Raw genomic sequence first — 22,467 nt, forward strand, 5'->3', positions numbered from 1 at the left:
CAACCCCCAAACCCACCCTGACCCTTTAAATTTAATTATTTAGAATCTCCCACCCTGCCGACCCCTCCCCCCCAAAAAACTTTTCTAAAGTACCTGGTGGGCCAGCGGGGGTCCCGGGAGCGATCTCCCGCTCTTGGGCCGTCAGCTGCCACTAATCAAAATGGCACTGATGGCCCTTTGCCCTTACCATGTGACAGGGGCTATCTGTGCCATTGGCTGGCCCCTGTCACATGGTAGGAGCAATGGATGGCCGCACACTTTGCTTAGAGCCCTGATGCTGTGCTCCCCTTTAATTTAGCAGCAGCAGATTTCCTAGTGCTGCTGCTGCCTTCTGAGCCACACTGAAGAGGCATACATTTATTTAAAAAAAAAAAAAATGCCGTGGCACTCAGGCCTTTCGTTGGCTGTCGGGATATCCCCAGGCTCCCACGGCCTAATCGAGACTCTGCCTTGCTCACTGTTGCATTTGGGGGGGAGGAATCCCTGGAGCAACCATCCTCTTTGCAGTGCATGCAAATTTTCTCTCATGCATATTCATTGTGGATATTAGGGATGTGCAGAGGGACGCCATACGTTGCATTCGGGATTCAGATTCGTCGGGGGGCAAATACGTTGCATTTGGCCATATGGAGCCCCGATATGTTAATACGTCAATTTCTATTCGTTTCCCCGCTAAAATTAAATTAACTCCTGACCCCCCCCCCAAGACTTACCAAACTCCTGACCCCCCCCCCCCCCCAAGACTTACCAAAACTCCCTGGTGGTCCAGCGGGGGGTCCGGGAGCCATCCTCTGCACTCACACCTTCGGTGCCAGTTTCAAAATGGCACCGATAGCCTTTGACCTACTATGTCACAGGGGCTAATGGTGCCATTGGTCAGCCTCTGTCACATGGCCATTGGCACCATCTTGTGCTCCTACCATGTGACAGGGGCTGACCAATGGCACCGGTAGCCCCTGTGACATAGTATGGGCAAAGGCTATCGGCACCATTTTGATTACTGGCAGCCGACGGTCCGAGTGCAGGAGGTCACTCCCGGACCCCCGCTGGACCACCAAGGACTTTTGTCAAGTCTTGGGGGACCTTCCTCACCCCCACAAGACTTGCCAAAAGTCCAGCAGGGGTCCGGGAGCGACCTCCTGCACTCCGGCCGTCGGATGACAGTACTCAAAATGGCACCGATCGCCTTTGCCCTCACTATGTCACAGGAGCCAACCGTCGACCCCTGTGACACAGTGAGGGCAAAGGCGATCGGCTGCCAGTATTCAAAATGGTCGGCCCGACGGTCAGTCCGAGTGCAGGAGGTCGCTCCCAGACCCCCCGCTGGACTACCAGGGTGTTTTGGTAAGTCTTGGGGGGGTCAGGAGGGTGGGGGGTTTGTTTAAATTGGTTTCTTTAGGTGGCCGAATAATTCGGCGAAGATTCGTGGGGAATCACGATACGTTTCGCTTCCCCACGAATACAACGAATATGGCCACATCTGTTGTGGATTGCCAGTACATAGGGACCAAATGCACAGCCCTAGTGGATATCCTGAAAACCTGACTGGCTGGAGGGTCCCCAGGACAGGGTTGGGAACCACTGTTTCATGCTGATAGAGGGCATTTACGTGACATGTGTAGCTTGGGCTGCAAAACGTGCCATTCAACCCAGTTGCTCAAGGCTTTCTTGGCTGGTGTTTGTTTCTCCTGTGCTTCCTTGTGAGGCTCTAAAGAAGAGCAAAACTTATCCAGCATTGATGGCAATAAATACAAACAAAAGTAACGACAGTGCTGAAAGCTTGGCACACTTGTGCACACAGCTGGGATTCCTTCCTTGACAACTGCGGTTTACCAGTGGAGGTGTAGTCTAGTGCTTAGACCAGCAAGCGGGAAAACAAAGGAAGACAGGGTTCAAATTCTGCTTCTCCTACTAATGCTCCTTTTGACCTTGGCCAAGTCACTTCAACCTCCATTGCTTCAGGTACAGTCTTGGGGCCTTATTTACTAAAGGTTGTCTTCAATTTTGGGTCTATGGAAAAAATGCTTAGGGCCCTTAGATTGTAAACCCTCTGGAGCAGGGAAAGCACCTCCTGTACCCGATTGTCACTCACCTTGAACTCGGGTTTGGAAAGGCAAGGCATTAAATCTAAAAGCCTAATCAATTATGCCTGCAACTGGAAGGACCTGGATCAAGGTTAAGGACAAAAGTCACACACAATCTTCTTGCAGCAAAATGATGATGGGTCCCTGCATCTGGCTGTTTCTGTTGGGTGCATTGTGCATTCGTTTTGCATTAATCCTGCTCTAGCTCTGTCTGATGGCTGATTCGACCTTTTTTTATGATGCTGAGCTTGGCACTTATGTCTTCGATATTGAGCAATGGGTTGCTTACCACCTCTTTAGGCCAACGGGAATCTCTTCCATCCCAGCAGTGTTGTTCTTGCAGCGTGACCGGATCTCTAAAGCATCTATCCTTTACTCATTCCCTCGTTAACTTCACTTCTGCTTACCAATGAGACACTGAGCATACATGCTTTCTAGATATACTTCTGCATATCATCAGAGTGATTTCAACAAATGTTAACTGTTTACTTTTTGGTTGATTTCTACATGGAGATGTTGAATCTATTTTCTGTATCAGTCTTTCTTTGGTCCTCTCATTGTTATGTGTTAGGGCCTCCGGAGTGGATTGGCAGAGCAACAGAAGGGTGCATGGTCAGAGCTCTTTCTTCTGGTACTGGTTCTGTGGCCATTCCATGTTGGGCCAGCCTGGTGACCGCACTGTACACTGTTATGCAGAGAGACCTGTGTTTGATTTCCAGCTCGAGTCTTCTGCGTCTCAGATCAGCAAGGGCTGGGGATGCCACAAAGGCAGCATTCACAGGGATGGATGGAAGGGCACCATGGCCCGATTTAGGTTCCATGTTTGCAGGTTGCTGGCAGGGGCCCTGGTGCATGGCCCCTCACCAGAGGACTGCCATTGCAATAAGTGGACTGAAGCAAGTCGGCAGGGAATAAAAATCAGGGAAACATTTCTGTGTTGCAGCAAGTGAAGGCTTCTAGTGCCAGCTCCCAGTCCTGGTTCCGATTTGAGCTGAAAGCTCAAAGAAGCAGGAGGGAAGCCACCGGGTGAAAGAAAATTAAATTAAAGTGCTGTCTGTGTTTATGTTAGCAGAATACCAAAGCAGTCTATAATTACAGCCCTTCTGCCTTGAGGTGGCTGTGCTTTGCTGACATTCTGGCTACCAGTTTAGAGAGGAGGAAGGAAATAATGCTGCTTGCCTGCTAATGACTGGGTAAACAAGAGCACTTCGGTTTTATGATTCTGCTTATATTCTGCCTTTTGTGATGCTTGATTTGGATTAATGCCGGAGCAGGGATTCAGGCATCGTTCCACAAGCTTTTCTGGTTCCCCAGCTCAGCCCTTGGGCTACAGAGTTCATGTGCCTCTTTCGGCATGAACCTAATGCAGGAACTTTGGCGAATGGTGCCAGGGCCTGGAGCCAGAACCGAACAGAGCCGTGCAAACGAAAGCCCTTTTCTTTCAGGGTGCGCAAGCACCCAGCCCTCATCCACCCCCACCCACCCTGTGGCACTCAAAAGCTTCCCTGTCTTCCCCCCAATGCGGGCTGTGAGGCATGCTGGGCCATGGTCACTGGGTACAAAGCCAGCATTTGTATTTATTATCCATGAAATGGAATGGGATGCACAGCATCACGACTCGTGTTCATTTTGCTTGGGCGACTACTTCAGTTTCTGGCTTCCTGCCGCCTCTTCTGAGTGATGCATTGACCCAAGCAAGTGAAATGAATTCCTGGCAAGCCCCTTTATGTATGTATGTATTAAGGGCCTGGACTTTGCAAGTAAAACATGCCGGATGAGTCTATTAAAGACGGCAGATTTATTTACTTGCTTTACTTAGGTAGAGAAGCATTTCAACTCTCACTAGGGTTTCCGCATTAAAGGTTCTTTTTCTTTTGTGCTCTGTGCTCAAGGTATGAGGCAATTGGGAGCTCGCTGGCTGCTCCTGAATTAAATAGGAATGCCTAAGCAGGTGGTGCAGACTGGTAAAGGGGTCAGGAAGTAGGAAATGTTTGCAGCGTGCTGCTCCTGCCACAGAACTCCCTGACTTTAAACCTTCTGACTCCCATCCCTCCTCCTCCTGCTTCTGACTAATATTCACTCCTCCTTTCTAAACCTGACAAGCTACACAATGTAGTCCCCCTTAAACACAGTAACAAAGAATATGACAGCAGAGCAAGGCCTCTAAGCCCATCTTCTCTTCCTACTGCAGTGCTGCATGCGTTACCTGATCTCTGGCTTTCCCCCCTCACTCTTCTACCTCTGCTTTTTCTGTACTTAAGTTCGGCTCCTGCTTTGGCTCTCCCAACCCTCCACAAGGCAGGTGCTCCTGCATATTCATCACCCAGTCCTGGTCTGTTTCCTTTCCGTCTCATACCATCACCCCTTGTACTGGAGCTTTCGGGCATTATTGGCTGCTTTTCATGTCTCCAAATGTCTGTCGTACTCCCGTCCCCTTCCTCTCTAGGTTGTACTGTGCACTGCCCTGCCTGCAGGAGGCCCAGGTTTGATTCCCTGGGCGGCCTCCTTCGTTGGCCTGGTACCGGGGAACGATGTGGGTGCAGCATTAACAGGCTCCCGAGAGAGAAAGGGGGGGGGGAGTCCTGACCTTTTTCATAACCACGAGTATCGGCCAGACTCTGGTGACGCATGTATCACTGAGATCCAGAGAGAGCTGTGCACTTTTGGCCCAGAGTGAGGATGGTCGCTGTGATGGTCGGTCTATAGGATGAAAATAAGGGCCAGGTGACCCAGCTAATCTGCCCAATTTACTACCTGTAGCAATAGTTGATCCCTCACGCCTTTGCAACCAGGGATCCTCTGGGCATATCTCATGCTGAATTCTGCTACTGATATTGCCTTCACCAACCTCCCTGTAAGTCCGTTCTGTGCTTCCAGATAAGAGGGAAGAGGGTTTTTAAATAAACATAAAACTGAGTGATGGGGGAAAAAAAACGTCAAGTAGTTGCAAGCAAAAGCTCATGTGGTACCATTGCCCAATGCAGGCCAGTTCTGATTGGACTGGACGCCCAAAGGAGCAGGGAGGAAACTGAGGGGGGAGGGGCAAAAATGATCCAGAAAAGTTAGTTGGTGTAGATGTAACTAGTTGCATGTTTCTGGATTGATAGAATTATAAACACTTAAGGGAAAATACATCTTGTAAATAGTATAATAATTTTAAAATACACGACAACAGAATCCCAATGTATTTCTTGGTTACGGAATTTTCCTGCTTTACCTTTTGTCTGGAAAATGTCAGTCTTAAACTGAAAGCTAAAACTGCAACAAGTAGAGCCTCGTGCAATACGATGAGGGTGTCCGTTCTAATCCTGCCCTCCCTTCCCCAAACTCAGAAGAGTTGCAGCTGGGAAGAATCTAATTTAAGATTGGGTTTAAACCGGGAAGGCCATGGTTGGTTTAGCAGTTTTCATTCTTCTTGCATTTAGCATCGGAATAAATTATAACGATGAAATTTTATTCTCTTTTTTTTCTTATTCTAGGTAAGATATTTTTTAAATCCTTATGATCTTGATGTGAGTCTAGGGGTTACTGGAGGAAGGCTGCAAGGAAGAAGCATCAATTTGTAAGTTACTTTAAATCCAGAAACTATTTTAAAGGTGCGGTGTATTAGCCTAAGGGAATAGGATGAGCTAAAATAATCTTAGTTTATGAAGAGAGAGAGAGAGCTTTCTGGTGGCCTAGCTCTAACAGTTGGCAAAGTATTGCATTTGGGAGATACCTCATGTGATAGGTGATGCACTAATTGTTTCTTATTGCAGGGACCTGCGCTATGGACAATGCCCCCTGTTTAAAAAAAAAAATTCTTTCCTCCCCCCCCCCTCCCCCCCCCCCTTGGCTGTACTCTAGACAGATCCTGTGTCCATGGTAATGTTATTGGTTTCTATGTACCGTGCGCAGTTGTATCGTGGAAGGCCTCCCCCAGTGTTGGGTTCCTTTCCACCAATACAATACCAGGAGCATGTCACGAGTTTTATGGCGGCACTTCATTTCAAGAACTGTACGATGGCGAAGTTAAGCTGTCTGCGCTCATGCAGAATGTGGTGTGTTTTTGTGTGTTTTAGTGGCCAAAACTAAAGCTGCTGCTTTAGCAGGACTGTGTGCTGGTGGTTATTAGGGATGTGCATTTGTTCCTCTTCGCTATCGTCAATATGTGCATGCCAATAAAACGGCATTTGTATGCATAAAACTTCAGAAATTAATGGAACAAATATAGTAAATTTCAGGACGAATATAGTAAAATTTCATTTGATCCGAAAACAAAATGAACAAATGTTTTTTTTTTCCCCCTCATGCCCACCCCTAACTGATTATCCAAACCCTATGAATAGACTTGTCTATGCAGCTATAGTAGGAACTCTTCCAGCATTCAGCTAACAGAGTGTCAAATGCATTCATTAGACACATAGATAATTTTAGCCTAGAATTGATCTGCTAAAGCTGAATTTGATATATATTCCGCCTTTTATGACTTTTTACGTGAGACAAACGGATAGCTAGCCTTAACATCTGCAATGATTCTTTGTTGGCAACCCTATACCTTTCAGCCTTGTGTAACTCATCAGTAAGCTGAAATCTTATTTTTGCCCAGTGTAGTTGATGGGAACAAGATTTTCCCCTCGCCCCATCCCCCTCCTTCCCAGATTAGAACATCTGTAGGAAACCATCAGGCGACGTTTGACACATGTGCCAGATGTGTTCCATGTTTTTTCTTTCTTTTTTTTTTTTTTTTTTTAGCAAGGCAAGGAAAGTGTCCCTCTAGAACAGACACTGGAAAGATGCCACAATGATTTATTCAGATGTATGCTGGAATGTGATATATTCCTTTCTCCTACTTTGTTTATAGTTATTGATTTGAAAATGTGTATTTTTGTTATGTTCCTGCCTCATATCAAACCAAGGATGGAAAATTTTTTTAAAAAAACAGGCATTCCCATTCCCTCTCACCCGATCGAAGAATTCTTGTTTCACTGTTAATGGCAGCAGTCAAACTCTGCTATAGCAAGCTCTGTTTAACTAGTACGTTTTTTCGTCTTTTGCTAACGTCCTTACATGCCTGTCCATTTTTTTCTAATTAATTTTTTCTTCATCAATAATAATGTATTGTATGTGTACTAAAACAGTGGTACCCATGTTCCCTGCAGAATTTATCTTTGCAAGGCATAAGAAGGTAGATATTACTTGGTGAAAGGAGAAACCATACAGACATCTTTTTTTCTAGAACAGGTCTGTGTTTAGAAAAAGCAGCAGCTGTATCCAAGGTTCCAAGAAACGTGGCCAACGGACTCTCTTGTCTTTGATGGTCTTGACCTGCTGGTGTCCCTGCTTAAGTGCTGCATTACTGGCCTGAGGGCGCACTAGGAGTAAGGCAGGCTGAAGGGGGTCATGGGTAATTTCCTCTGAATCTTTCCCTGGGATGCCGTCCAAGTATCCTTTGTGGAGTGTGCGCGTGCGTGTGTGTGTGGTCTCTTGCATGGCACGCCTTGTGTGTTCAGGCAGATTGCAGGCCTGGCCTCGTGTGTTAAACTCGACACCCAGTATTCCAGTATCGATAAAGCACCGATATTTTGTGCTGAAGATAGTTTGCTTTAATGCATTCTGTGTAAGAATTAGGGGTTTGTTTTGAGCAAGGAGCATAAGACTTCAGCTTGGAGTAATCAGAGTTTGTTATAAAGGCAGTTGCTTTAAAGAAAGGTCCTTGCACTGAGAAATGAAGCATGCTACTGTATCCCTAATTACTGTGAATTAGCAATGTTCTCTTCATGAATCGCGGCTGATTGGAAACTTATGGGATAGCACTGCTGGAGGTAATGTGATCTCGCTGCATTTGTACAACATTTATTTCTGTAATCTGTCTGGTTTCCAAGATGGATGTTGGAAGCATTAAGGGAGAAATTTTCAAAGCTGCTCAATATGCATAAAACCTGTTTTTATGCGCTTAAATGGCTCTTTGAAAAGTGTGTGCAGGATGCTCATGCTAAATAGGCGTTTCCAGTGGTCGGGTGGGGGGGGGGGGAGAGGATGCATTTGGAGCAATGATTGCGATTTACGTGCTTTGAAAGTTATTCGGTATTAATCGGTAATGCTATGTGGGCTGTTAAAGAATTATCCTCTAAGCGCTGGAAAGGTCAACCGGAAAGCAGACACCACGTACCTGGTCCTGTCAACTCCAGGATTCCAGAAAACTCAATTGGATCACCATTCAGTGGTTGTTGAGTCTGCCCAAAAGAAGGCCCGACGCTCAAAACCACATTCCTCTTTTCCTCTAAGGAAAGAACAGAAGTTCTTGGATGCCATTGGTCGGCGTGTCTTTCAGGGGTCAATGCTTATCTCCTGTATTGCCTCTTACCAACTTTATATGACCCAGTACAATAGGGTCCTATTGAAGAAAATTCAGGACTTTGCTGAGTCCCTGCCTCAGCAGTTCCAAGAACAACTACAAACCCTAGTTCACAAGGGATTTGAAGCTGGCAAACATGAGATAAGGTCAGCGTTTGATATTTTTGACACCGCTTCCAGGGTATCAGCAGCAGCTATTTCTGAAAGGAGGGCCTGGCTATGGTTTTCGGACCTACGACCTGAAGTCCAGGACAGATTATCAGACTTGCCTTGTATTGGTGACAATCTTTTTGGTTAGCAAATTCAGCAAACAGTGGCACAGCTCAAGGATCACCATGAGACTCTTCGCCAACTCTCTCTGTTAACTTCTGAATATCCTGCCAAGCAAACATTCAGAAAGGACTCCAAAAAGTCTTTCTATCGCCAAAGGAAGTCGTATCCAACTCCATCCAGAGGTCGCTCAATTAAGCCTTAGCAGAAGGCCCAATCCAGACAACCTCGTAGCTAAAACCACAGGCAGCTCCTCAGCCAGGTCCTGCATCTGGTTTTTGACTCTTTCCTAGAGAGCAGCACTCAGGCTCCACTTCCGCAGGTATCAGTGGGAGGTCGCTTGTGCCATTTCAACAACATATGGCACACAATCACCTCAGACCAGTGGGTGCTTGCCATAATCACTCAAGGTTATCACCTGAACCTTCTCTCCATCCCACTGGATTCCCCACCTTGGCTGATGTAGGGAACATCACACCACTCACTACTTCTGGATCAGGAAGCCTCCCTCCTCCTTCGATCCAGAGCAATCCCAACAGGGCCTCGGATTCTATTCCCAGTACTTTCTTATCCCAAAAAAGTAAGGCGGCGTTCGCCCAATTCTAGACCTGCATGCCTTAAACAAATACCTACAAAGAGAAAAGTTCAAGATGGTAACCTTGGGTTCCCTCCTTCCTCTTCTGCAAAGGGAAGACTGGCTCTGCTCTCTAGACCTCCAGGATGCTTACACGCACATTGCAGTAACTCCGTCTCATCGCAAATTTCTGCGATTCCTGGTAGGCCCAAAGCACTACCAATACCGAGTGCTACCATTTGGCCTGGCATCTGCACCACAGGTTTTCACCAAGTGCCTTGTAGTGGTAGCAGCATTCCTCCGGACTCAAGGTGTCCACGTCTACCCCTATCTCGACGATTGGTTGATCAGGGCTCCCACTCAGCAACCTGCTCTGACGTCCTTACGTCTCACCTTGAACACTCTGATCTCCCTAGGTTTTCTCATCAATTACAAAAAATCCAATCTAGTCCCATCTCAAACTCTGTCGTTCATAGGGGCAGATTTGGACACCTTCAAAGCAAAAGCATTTCTGCCTCGAGAACGAGCTCTCACTTCTCTCGCCCATCAGCTGCAGTCTCGACAAAGCTCAACTGCACACCATTTTCTAATCCTATTGGGACACATGGCGTCCTCAGTGCATGTCACTCCAATGGCCCGTCTTGCCATGGGAGTTATGCAGTGGACTCTAAGGTCACAATGGATTCAATCAACTCAACCACTGTCAGCTATTTTCCACATCACCAACCCGCTTTGCCTGTCTCTGGCTTGGTGGAAAAATCAGTCCAATCTCCTCCAAGGCCTTCCATTCCAGGCTCCAGATCCTCAAATAACCCTTACAACTGATGCCTCCAACCTCGGCTGGGGTGCACATGTTGCCAATCTGCAAACACAAGGCACCTAGTCTCCAGAGGAAGCCAAACACCAAATAAATTTCCTAGAACTACGAGCAATCAGATATGCTCTCAAGGTGTTTCAGGATCGCCTTTCCAACCAGGTCATCCTGATTCAGACAGACAACCAGGTGGCCATGTGGTACATCAACAAATAAGGGGGAACGGGCTCCTAGCTCCTGTGTCAGGAACCTGCACAGATATGGGCGGAGGCACTTTCCTATTCTATGTGCCTCAAGGCCACCTACTTGCCGGGAGTGACAATGTGTTGGCAGACAAGCCTAGTCTCACCTTTCAACCGCACGAGTGGTCCCTCAACCCCACAGTAGCAGATTCAATATTCCAGCATTGGGGTTACCCTCACATAGACCTCTTTGCATCTCCTCAAAACCGCAAAGTAGAGAACGTTTGCTCTCTCACTCGCAACCAACATTCTTTGCCAAGAGATGCATTCTCCCTCTCATGGGCAACCGGTCTCCTTTATGCATTCCCTCCACTTCCACTTCTCTCAAAGGCTCTTGTGAAGTTACGTCAGGACAAGGGAAACATGATCCTGATAGCCCCTAACTGGCCACGCCAAGTGTGGTTTCCGATTCTTCAGGTCTTCTCCATTCGCAGGAACATTCCACTGGGGAAGGACCCGTTTCTGATCGCCCAGAACGACGGGTGCCTGCACCACCCCAATCTTCAGGCCTTGTCCCTGACTGCCTGGATGTTGAAAGGTTAATTCTTCAGCCACTCAACCTTTCGGAGCCAGTTTCCCGTGTCTTGATTGCTTCACGAAAGCCTTCCACGAGAAAGTCTTATTTTTACAAATGGAACAGGTTTACATCATGGTGTTCTTCCCTGTCCCTTGATCCTTTTACTTGTTCCACCACGAAATTTCTAGACTATCTCTGGCACTTGTCAGAATCAGGTCTAAAAACTTCTTCCATTAGGATGCATGTCAGTGCGGTAGCAGCCTTTCATAAAGATGTTGGGGATGTTCCTATTTCAGTACAACCCCTTGTAACACATTTTCTGAAGGGCTTGCTCCACCTCAAACCTCCACTGCGCCCTCCAGCCCCGTTTTGGGTCGGCTCATGAAACCACTATTCGAGCCTCTCCACTCCTGTGAACTTCGATATCTCACATGAAAAGTGATTTTTCTTTTGGCAATCACATCCGCCCACAGAGTTAGTGAGTTACAGGCCTTAGTCACCTATCCGCCTTACACTAAACTTCTGCATGACCGGGTAGTACTCCACACTCACTCAATGTTTTTGCCTAAAGTAGTATCGGAGTTTCACATTAATCAATCCATTATACTACCCACCTTCTTTCCCAGGCCCCATTCAAATCCAGGAGAGCAGGCTCTGCATACCCTTGACTGTAAACGGGCTCTAGCATTCTATCTAGACTGTAAAGCTACCCACAGAAAATCCACCCAACTGTTTCTTTCCACCCATCAGACTGGGTCAACCTGTGGGTGAACAGACTCTCTCTTTCTGGTTAGCGGACTGCATATCCTTTTGCTATCAGCAAGCAGGAATTCCACTTCAAGACCGTGTTAAAGCACACTCTGTCAAGGCCATGGCAACTTCAGTAGCGCACCTACGCTCGGTGCCGCTTCCTGATATTTGTAGGGCTGCTACCTGGATTTCTTTCCACACCTTTGCAGCCCATTATTGTTTAGACAAGATTCCATCTTCGGCCAGTCTGCCTTGCGCAACCTGTTTGCAACTTGATGTACCAATACCCTTCCACGACCCGTGAGGGTTCAGGATGCCCTCTACCAAATTCCACCCCAGTTGTTGTGCTGGTTGCACGTCTTTTGGGTACATTTGGTGCATTTTTAGGACATCTTAGCTCGGTACTCACCCATATGTGAGGACTACCATCCTGCTTGTCCTGTGAGAAAGCAAAAATTGCTTACCTGTAACAGGTGTTCTCACAGGACAGCAGGATGGTAGTCCTCACGAAACCCACCTGCCACCCTGCGGTGTTGGGTTCGTTACGTTTTCCTTATTTTATTTTTTGGCACTTACTATAGCTTTTAAACAAGACTGAAGGGGGACCCCTGCTGGTTGCAGGGTTAGTGCCATCCTGGGCATGCCCAGTAGGTGCCAGTCAAGTTCTAGAAACTTTGACAAAAGTGTTCCATGATTGGGCTCCATCCTGTGATGTCACCCATATGTGAGGACTAACATCCTGCTGTCCTGTGAGAACACCTGTTACAGGTAAGCAACTTTTGCTAAACATATATATTTGTCCCTTTAGCCTAATTAGTCCAGCTACTGTATTTTCAAATATTGAGCCTGCCTTCAAGTGAAAGGTTTTCCATATTTTGGAAAAGTAATTGATGTGTATGTACAGACTAGATAGGCTACATTTCTGTTTCTTTGCTTTATTCCCTGCCTTGTGGCAGGTAATATACCTTTTAAGTGTCAATCCAAGAAGAACTTATCATAGGGTCTGGGAGAAGTTGAGTCCCTGAAATGCGATAAACACAGGAGATAATTTCAGACCAGTATTTCTGAATTATTGGGCACATCCTCCGGATATGGATAGAAGAACCTCTTCTACCCAACATCTATCTTGAGAGGAGAGACTCATCTGCCTGGTCAGTCAGGCATGTAATTCCAATGTTACAAGAGTTTGTAACCATTTTCTTCAGTAGCACCACATAGAGAATTACCCTTGCTAATATGCAAAATATCTTTGACCATTCCTTGTCTGATACTTTTCTGCCAACATCTTTCACATATGAATTCTTAACTCTTCTTTTTTCAAGGGGTCCTCTACCTCTTTAGATAATAATTGGTATAATAATCTCTTCCAAGGAACAATTCCAAGGCCACATTTTCAAAGATGGGTAAGGCTCTAGCCCCTAGAATCTCGACTGGAGCTTTGATAAGCCACCCCTTCAGCTGCAAATACTGAAGAACCAAGGCACTGATTGCACTATAGGACACTTCCAGCTCCCCAATGGGCATAAATTTGCATTTCTCAAATAATTGTTCTATGGTATAAATTCCGTACTCTAACCAGAATGGGAAATTACATCTTGTAAAATGCTTTGGAATGGTCGAGATTATCCCAAAAGGAGGACAGCTTTTGCTGTGTTGGGTAAAAGATGCCATGCAGGGGTCTCAGAAACCTTTTCTTGGGTGACCTGGGAAGTGGTAGTGTCATCAGGTCATTCCTCAGAGCCAGTAGTGAGTGGTAGATTCTGTGTCATTCTGGCTGTGGCAGCATGACCTAATAAAGAGGGCTTGCACTGCAGCTAAAGATCTGAATTTGGCATTCAAATCCAGCACCACCTAGTTGAGATGAGTGTTTCTATGAATGGGAAAACTGTATATATATACCAGCTTGAAAGTCATTTCCACAAATTATCACCACTGGTGATTTTATTTTTACATGGCATAGATAGCTTACATAATGCTGCACACAGTGAACACAAGAAAATTTAATACAGGAATACATGGAAAAAAAATAGCATTATCCGTATCATTACAGTAGATAAAGGAATATTTTTTTCTCCTAGAGGATGAGGGGAAATGGGCAAATTACGGTAGGGATGCTGGGGTGGTTGTGAATAATAGAGCAACTAGTAATTGATGGGCTATGTCTCTGAATGTGTCTTATTGCTAGGATTTGAGGCTGAAAAGGGCCTAATGTATCAGAAGAGGAAGGATGTTCATGTAGTCAGTCAGAGGGAGACTGTCCTATCATATGTCATCCTGTTCACTGCTCATTAGTATGCAACTTTGTAGGCAGATTCTTTTGGTGTGAAATGTTTGCATTTTTTGTAACCAAGTTGATAAACACTGTTGATTTCCGAAAGGCCAGCGGCAGATTTGTCTTGGCAGTGGCCCTGTTGGCTGTCCTTGGAGTTGAAGATCACTGATGGTTTCACACCTATATAAACACGACTTTGTTGATGGGGTAAAAAAAAAGAAGATATATATATTCTTCATCCATCTTTTGGAAGAGGAGAAGGACAGGTTGACGTTTTTCACTGCTCTGACTTTCTGGTATTATACATGGAAATTGGATTCAGCACGGCTGAGGAGTTTGCTGTCACACTGTACATGGTGTGTGGGAGTTCTCTTCATAGTGAAGAGGCCTAAAATAAAGGTGTTATTGATTAGAAATAAAACCGCGTGACTTGATCTTCAAACATGGGAAATCAGTTGGTTTGTATGAACTCTGCTGATGAAGCCTTCTACAAGATGTTTGTGAGAACTACAGAATGATATAACTGATGAAAAATACATTTATGTATAAAAGCCAACCTTTTGAACCTTTTAATGATATTTCCATTGGGTGTGCAAGTGGGGAGGGCGAGGCTAAAGAGAAAGGAAAGAGACAGGTTAGCCAGTGAGAGAGAAGAGAGTACAGAGTTTATTTCATCCATACTCCCCAGTTTATGGGTCACTGAAGGTTTGCAGCTGGCTCCTGAGATGAAACACAACTGGGAGAAACAGGTGAGGGGTAGAGGAGGAGGCAAAATGCATACAGCAGTGCGTAACTATTGTTTAAACTTGCTGAAGCTGTGAAAAAAAAATGCAGCTCTTTTCTTTTAGATTTTGGCTCTTTTGAAGCGGTTTCGTCTTCTGGTGGGACCTTATTTACATTTTATTTCTTCTGCCCCACCAAACCACAGACACAAAGCCAGTCCACTGCAGTGTGACTACAATGCACACACTCTATATAAGCAAAACGTAAAACCATTCAAGCCCACTCGCACCCCCCCCCCCCCTCTCACCTCCCTGCTGCCCTATGCTACCGGCAAATCAATAAACCACCACAACTCCAGATCAAAATTATAGCAAGCCAATTCTCTACCATCCCAAACTCCATGACAGCCCGGGCTATCCTGGCTAATTGATTCCCTTACCCCTAACCATTTTTGCCGCTTAGTTGCCCAGAAACTGCCCGGTTTTCACCTTTCTCCTCAAAGCCTTATCATTGGATGCCATGATTTGGGAGCTCTGTGGTGAGCTCTGATTGAAGAGCGTGTTTGCCAAGCTGAGAACCCTGGTTTAAGGAAGATGGCAGGCAATTTGTCTTTCCACCCATAGGTGGTGACAGATCACAGGATGTGCATCTACCAGGAGCAAGCAGCTTGGGAAAATCCCAACAAGAAATTACAAATCCTTCCCAGGCTATGAAGTCTGGGATAATTATTAAAGAAAAAGAAAAAATCCTTTCTCTCACTTTTGTTTATTTCTTTGCTGCAGACCATGTCAGCCTGCCAACCTTTTCTGAAATGTCATGATGTAATTATTTTAACAGGCTTCGTTTGCACCTTTTATTTGGGGGGGGAATATTAACCTTTTTAAACAAAAGAGATTTTATTGTGCACTGGAGGCACTGCTAATGGGATTTAATTTTTCTTGTTAGCTAAGCGGTTTGATATATATTTTTTTTAGCTTATTATGAAAGAGCCAAGAGTGTGAAATAATTGCCTTAAGTTAATCCGTGATAGTGGTTTTAACGAACGTGAGTATCCTGATCATTTGGAATGGGGGCATGGGGACAAGACATTGGATAGAAGGTAATGTGATTTTCTTGTTTTGCTTACAGTGTTGAAGGGTGATTTTGAATTCATTGAATTAGAAGCAAAGAAAATGCTAATTACCAAATGCATTATAATTTTTATGGCATTCAATTTATTGTTCAGTATCACAAATGGTGGGGCTGCCTTTTAGAGCTTTCAGCTACCTGTATGCGGGCTGGATTGTATTCTAAATTATGCGTACAAATAACTTAGATTTTCCACCAGCTGTATAATGTCAGTGGAGAGGATGGGGCTGTGGCATAATGTAGTGATTCTGAAGCTGGACGGGGGGGGGGGGGGGGGGGGGGTGGGGTTCACAAAGGCCCTGGATTTTGGGCTGAAGCAATAGCACCTTGAAGAAAATGAGGCATAAGGCGCAGGAGCCAGCTAGACTGCAGCCTGTTGATGCTGATGCATTACATTTGAATGGCTCCAAATCCACCTAAAAACGTGGTCCGTGTCATAGAGCGATGACATAGAACACGACCTTAAAATCCGGAGCACAGCATGGTGCCTGCCCGTTCACAGCTTTCCTGCTGCAGTACAGTGCTGTGTGGTTTTATTTAGGTCACTTGCACGCTGTCGTCCTACTTTGAATTTTGCTGACTTTGTATTGGGGGGGGGGGGGGGGGGGGTGGAGGCGAAAGAGACCGACTTTGTCTCTAGGCGCATCTACGAATCTCCCGGGAGGCAGGGGCTTCTGTCCCAGGATTTGGGGACCGAGTTGAGAAAGCCAGGAAGTGTCCCTGAGGCTGTGAGATCCACCGGGGATAAAGAGTTCTTGGCAGCTTTCTGAAGGTGGGTTGGGTTTCTTCCCCTCTTGTAGTTTCAGGAGCTCAAGGTATGGCGGTGTTGGCGAAGGAGTTGTCATTCCGCAGTGCCCATAGACACTTAGAAAGAAAGGCAAGTAAAGACCCGAAGGCCTCTTCAGTACCAGACAGAGCCCACCTGATCGCAGGCCATACCCTTGCACCTCTTGTTCTCAAACTTTCTACTGAAAAGTGCTTGTCCTCCTGTATATTATAAGTACCCCAGCCAAAAGAATCCTTTACAAAATGGTGGGTGGACGCGGCCTCTGCGCTTAGACATCCGACGTGTCCCTGCCTCTGGCATAGAGAGCCATGGTCTTGCCCTTTGCTGCTACTTTTTGCTTTGCTGCTCTCCCACCCAGCCTGGGCACGGGGCAGCTCGCTAGCCCGCTGGCCGCCAGACCCCCTGGCCACCCGCGGTGGCCAGGGGGTTTGCACAGTACGTGGCCTGAGGCAGGATGTGCTCGCGCGTGCCGATCAACCGCTTGTTCTGTACCTATTGCCCCTCCGTCCGTGCACATTGCCGCTTCTTTCCACGCGCGGGCACGTCAGTACATGAGGAGGCAGTGACAGTGTGCGCAGCTTAAAGTGCTGTTGAATATCCGGCTAGAGTTTAGCACTGCAATGTGGGCGCTATCCGTCCTAAGTTATCAAAACCTGCCACAGGAACTCGATGACCTGGCCCCTGTTTTACCTGCTAACTTTGCGCAGGTAACAACTTTAGCTGCATAAACTTAGCCGGCTAAAGGGGGCAAGTCTTGGAATATCAGCCTCTAAGCTTTTTTTTTCCTCGCTCCCCGCCACAGATGCAGAATGGAAAGCAAATCTTAGTAAATTAGGTCCAAGGAGTCCCAGTCTCTTAGCTCTGCCTGCCTGAACTCAGGATTTTGAGCATCCGAGGGAGGAAACACAGGCATCAACCGGTGCCCGACTCCTTGGACCACTTGCAGGAAATTTTCTGGAAGGTCAGGTGGTGACGTTTGCACCTGGCTCTTGCTGCTTATTTCATGTCCTCCAGTTCAGCCAGAGGTCTCTGCAGAAGCAGTCAGTCACTCTTGTGCAAAGCTAATCTTTGAGAGAATTAGAAACTGCCTGTGAACTAATTATGATTTACAGGAATTGATAATTTGCCTTCTGTGTGCATCTGTGGAAAGGGAAAATGAGCATTATGCATCTGACTGCAAATTACAAGTTTCACCTCAGTAATTTGCAGTCTTTTTGTTAATAAATTTGTGATACTTATCAATAACAGTTGAGAATCGCTCATGTGTGCGTGGGCTTTCTGCACAACTTAATATATTCGGGGCACACGCATGAAGAATCGTTTCCATGGTCACGGAACGGCAGAGAACTTTTACTAAATATCCTCGGCGAATTTGGTCAGCGCACTCCGACTTGTCCTTAGCTTGAGGGCAATGGCCTCATTTTAGAGGAGGCTGACGCTTCCTGATCAGAATTTGAAGCGGCTCGTGGGCCATCCAGGTGAGTGTGTCTGATGGCTGAGCAATCTTTTTTTTAAAGACAAGAGGAGAAATCCCTGCTGCTCCTGTGGAGGTGGGGGCTGTGATCCATTTTGTGGCACTAATGGCGGCGAGGTAGTGATGTTGGCCTGACACCCCCCCCCCCCCGCCCTCTTCCCGCTGACATCACTGGTCTACTTCTGCTTTACACTGTGGACGCTCCTAGCCACAGACCCTGCTAGCTCGGGAAACACTGGGGTAGAGGCAGCTGAGTTAGGCACGGGGGGGAGGGGGGGGGAAGGAAGACCGTGCATTGTGGCTTCTTGGTGCGAACCCTTAAGTAGGCAGTAAGGAGGAAAGTCCCATGCAAGGAAGGATCAGCTGAAGGACTTGAGCCCTAGTCTGCAGGGAAGGGATCTATGGAAACGCAGTGAAAGTCAGTAAAACCAAATTCTGGTCAGACTCTAATCTCACTTCCTTTCTGAAAAGGTCTGGTGCAGTTGGCAGCTGTGCACCACTAAAAGTCACGTCTGCAGTTTGCTTTATAAAAATAAGACCCTGGGGGTCATCAGTTAAAAAGCCAAGATGCTGTAAAGATCATCCATGCATTATGAGTTACCTTTACATTTTTATTTTAAGAGTAGCTAAGTGTGTTGTGCCATGCTGGGGGAGATGCACAGACGTGGCATTTAATAGACATTTTTGTACAATGCAGTGATTTTTTTTTCCCTTTATGTAGCCTATAAACTTTAGATGTGTTGATGACCCTTATTTTTTTCCATAGGCCTTTTAGCTCTACTTGCTGTGAGCATCGAAAGCTTTGGCCAGACATTCAAAGATTACCCTTTTCGCTAGGCCTGTTGTCTATGGACCTTTCGGTATCTTGCAGGAGATCTTGAATTGCTATTGTATGCAGGCAGTGGAGATGAAGGTTATTGGGGTACTCTTGGCTCCCCAGAGATCTCTGTTGGTGTAGATGGTTGGTGATGTTTCCTACAGAGAATTAAATTCTGTATAGTACTTCATTTTACCAGCATCCATGGTTTAAAATATATTTTTTAGGTAGAGTTTAGTGCAAGCATACTCTGTCTTCAATATTCCTTCCCTTTTTTTCCAGTGGCCCTGCAGTTTCTTTATGCTGTTTTGAGCAAAATCAGCCATCTTGGGCCACTGCACCATGAGCCTTCATTCACATCTACCTGGAAATGGTTTCCGTATATTATATCCACCCCTAACTCAGCCTAGGCTAATGCAGTGACGGTCCTCTGCCAGGGACCTCATGCTATGCCTCCTTCCAGAACCTGGCCAGCATGGCCCCAAATCTGGCCATTAGGTGTCACTCTTGCAGCATGACTGAGACTTCTTATCTACCTCTGCCCTCGGCAGCAACCTGACTGCCCTGGTGGAGCAGAAGATCTGACCCGGGTCATCTACACGCCAGTGCACAGTGCAAGCCCATTCAGTGTGCTCTTTCTGAGATATCCATTTAGAATGGCTCAGTTAGAGATGTTATGCATACTTCAGTTTGCACAAAACTGACACCAATGTCTATTTCTGTATCCTGTTCTTTTTAGAGGATATCACAGATTTCTATGACTGTAGTCTGAGGTGTTTGGAAGCTGAGAACTAATTTTACAAACATAAAAGGAAGGAAAGAAATACAGAGATGCACTATAGACAGTAAATGTCAAGTCAGAAACCCAGCTATTATTTATCTGCTGTATAAACATGTACTTGGCTCTTGTTCCTGAAGAGATTGGATGGAGCACCCAAAGGTATCGTGCACAATGCCAGAGGCAAAATACTTTCGGAATTTCATCCTAGAAGGGCGGAAGCGAATGGGGTCCGTTTTTCAGGGAGGTTTTTCTGTCTGCCATTTTAATTTCTTGGGGAAGGTGCTCTGTGCCCTGGATGATAGGATTCTTTGTGTGGATACACGTCTCACACCATTAGGAGGCAGAACACAATTAAACAAAGTACTATTTCTGTTCTAGTACTTAAATAAAACCATCACTGGCCCAGGTTGCTTTTGAAGAATTTCACATCTCTGAGAATCATGTGCTACTGTGCAATCCTGTCCTTTCAAACAGCACTTCTTAATGTAAAGTGTGTGTTCCCCTGAGCTTTCAGCTTTATTCACTTCTTTTGCCCACTTGTGTTTTTTGTTTTTAATTTTTATTTAACTGTCTTCCCTGTTTGCTAATTCTAGTGAAAAATAATAAACAGCTGAAAATATTATAGCAGGGGAGGCCAACTCCGGTCCTCGAGGGCCACAAACAGGCCAGGTTTTTAGGATAGCCACAATGAATATACATGAGAGAGTCCTGCATGCAAGGCCTCCATTTTATGCAAATCTGTCTCATGCATATTCATTGTGGTTATCTTAAAAACCTGGCCTGTTTGTTGCCTCATGGACTGGAGTTGGCCACCCCCTGTATTGCAGGATGCTCTGTAACACTGGGGACCTTAGAATAGGCCACCGTTGCCTAGTTAGCTGAAGCAAGCAATGTTTACAAATGCTGTTGAGTGGCTGGTGCAGATCCTAAACCTTGGGATCCTTGAGAATTGACTTTGGTGTGGTGCAGTGTTCTAATGGTTAGTGTTGCATCTGGGGAGACTGGAGGTTTAGGAGTTGGGGTACAGAGCTGTAACGGGCGGGCCACTGTTTTCTGAATGGAAATGATAGTGCATCAAAGGTTTCTGCTTCTCTTGTGACTCTTCTCCCTGGCGCTGGCTCTGCTGCCACAGAAAGGAGGTTTTGTGGCTCTTCTTCCCTGCCCGCCTCGTTAAAAGAGCAAGGGGCTGAAAGCTGATTTTTCAAAGGGAATTTTCCTTGTGAAGTTTTCCTTCAAAAACCCGGGCTGGTGCTCACACTGCGGTTACAAAGTACCCACCAACTTGGTGCCTACGTCAAAGCAAGTGCAAAGTACATGAACGAAAGTACAGGCCCCTCAACCCTCCCCCCGCCCCCCCCCCCCAAAAGCACTGGCCATGTTCAACACGATTAAAACTTTTCGTTTCCTACAATTCATCCTGGTCAAGCACCCTATCCTCGGTAAGTCTCTATATCAAAACTATCAACCCCTGGTTAGCTCACAAGTGTCTCAAACTAAATACATCCAAAACAGAAATTCTTCACCTGTCCACAGTTTCAGATTCTACATGCAGTCCTCCTTCACATTTGACTCTTGATAGTACTTTCATTCCCATAATATCCAAAGCCCGAAATCTGAGGGTTACTCTTGACTCTGAACTATGTCACATCCCAGAGTGACAGTTGTAAAAAAAAACCTCCTTCTTCAAAATTCTCCTATTGAAGCGTCTGCGCCCCTTACTTTTCCCCGATGATTTTCATACAGTATTGCAATCCTTGTATTCAGTGGTCTAGATTACTGCAACACACTTTACCTTGGCCTCCCTGACTATGCTCTTCACTCTTTGCAGTTAATTCAAAACACTGCTGCTTGTATCTTGACAGGCTGTTCCAAGAAAGAAGATATCTCACCAGTTGTATTCTCTCTCCACTGGCTTCCCATTAGGTTTAGAATTCAATATAAGATTCCATCCATCATAGACAACCTTATGCATGCCCTCTCATCCATATGGCTGTGCTCCGCTCCTCATGTATACTGACCCAAAAGACACCTGTGATGTGTCTACTCCAAGTTCCCTCAATCCGTCTAGCCAGGCTTGACGTAACTAGGAAGCACGCATTTTCAGTTGCCAGTCCTTTATTATGCAACCCCATCCCAGATTTTTTTTACGGCAAATTGCCAACCCAAAAGAATTAATAATAAATAAATAAATAAATAAATACATTTAAAACTCATCTATTTTCTGCTGCCTTCGGGTCACCCTCCAAACGATTTTAGTCCTAAGCAATCATACGCATGAATGTCAATACTTTTTACTCTTCTTTCTCTGTACTTTTATTTAGTTTTCACTATGTGTTGTTGTACTTCACTACATGTTTTTTATGTTTATTATTATGAGTGTTTTTATTTGTAAACCATTTTGGGCAACCTTAGTTGTAAAAGTGGTATATAAACAGTTGTAAGTAAATAAATAAATACATACATTCAAGGTCATCCAGATTGCTGAATTTTAGCCGTGCTCATGGGGCAATTATGAAACCCCATTTTTACACATTTACTGGCATAAAACCTTTATTATCCACTGCCCCCCCCCCCCTCCCCATCCCACTGGCAGTGCTGATGACTCGCTTGTCGCTGATGCTCCCATCTAGAGTTGCCACTTACATAGGTCAACCCAAAGATGGTGATCCAGGCCCGAGTTTAACATCCCACTCCCCCTTTCCTCTTAGCATAGATGGGGTTTTAGTTCTTAACTTGGAAACAGCCAAACCTTCACAGGAACTAAATGTAGAATCTTTGTTGGTTTGGTACTCTAGAATTGCCACAGGGGCTGTTTTTTGATTGTTTTATCTCTTCCTTGAGCTCACTGTCCACAAAGGTTGGTCTCAGTTGGGCCTTCTGCATGGTTCAGGTTAGACT

At 45.8% G+C, this 22,467-nt stretch overlaps 1 protein-coding gene across 7 annotated transcripts in view; it reads left to right on the forward strand.

Annotated features, from left to right (window-relative positions):
* The window catches only part of CADM1 (cell adhesion molecule 1), a 564,860-nt gene that overhangs the window by 292,003 nt on the left and 250,390 nt on the right, over positions 1–22,467 (forward strand). The window contains exon 2 of one of the 7 annotated variants that reach the window (XM_029572376.1): positions 5,564–5,646. The exons of the other annotated variants lie outside the window; for them this stretch is intronic. The gene's annotated coding sequence lies outside the window, so the exon portion shown is untranslated. The remainder of the gene's footprint in view (positions 1–5,563; positions 5,647–22,467) is intronic. 7 annotated transcript variants of the gene reach the window in all.

Source organism: Rhinatrema bivittatum, chromosome 12 (assembly GCF_901001135.1).
Source record: "Rhinatrema bivittatum chromosome 12, aRhiBiv1.1, whole genome shotgun sequence".
Taxonomy (NCBI): Eukaryota; Metazoa; Chordata; class Amphibia; order Gymnophiona; family Rhinatrematidae; genus Rhinatrema; species Rhinatrema bivittatum.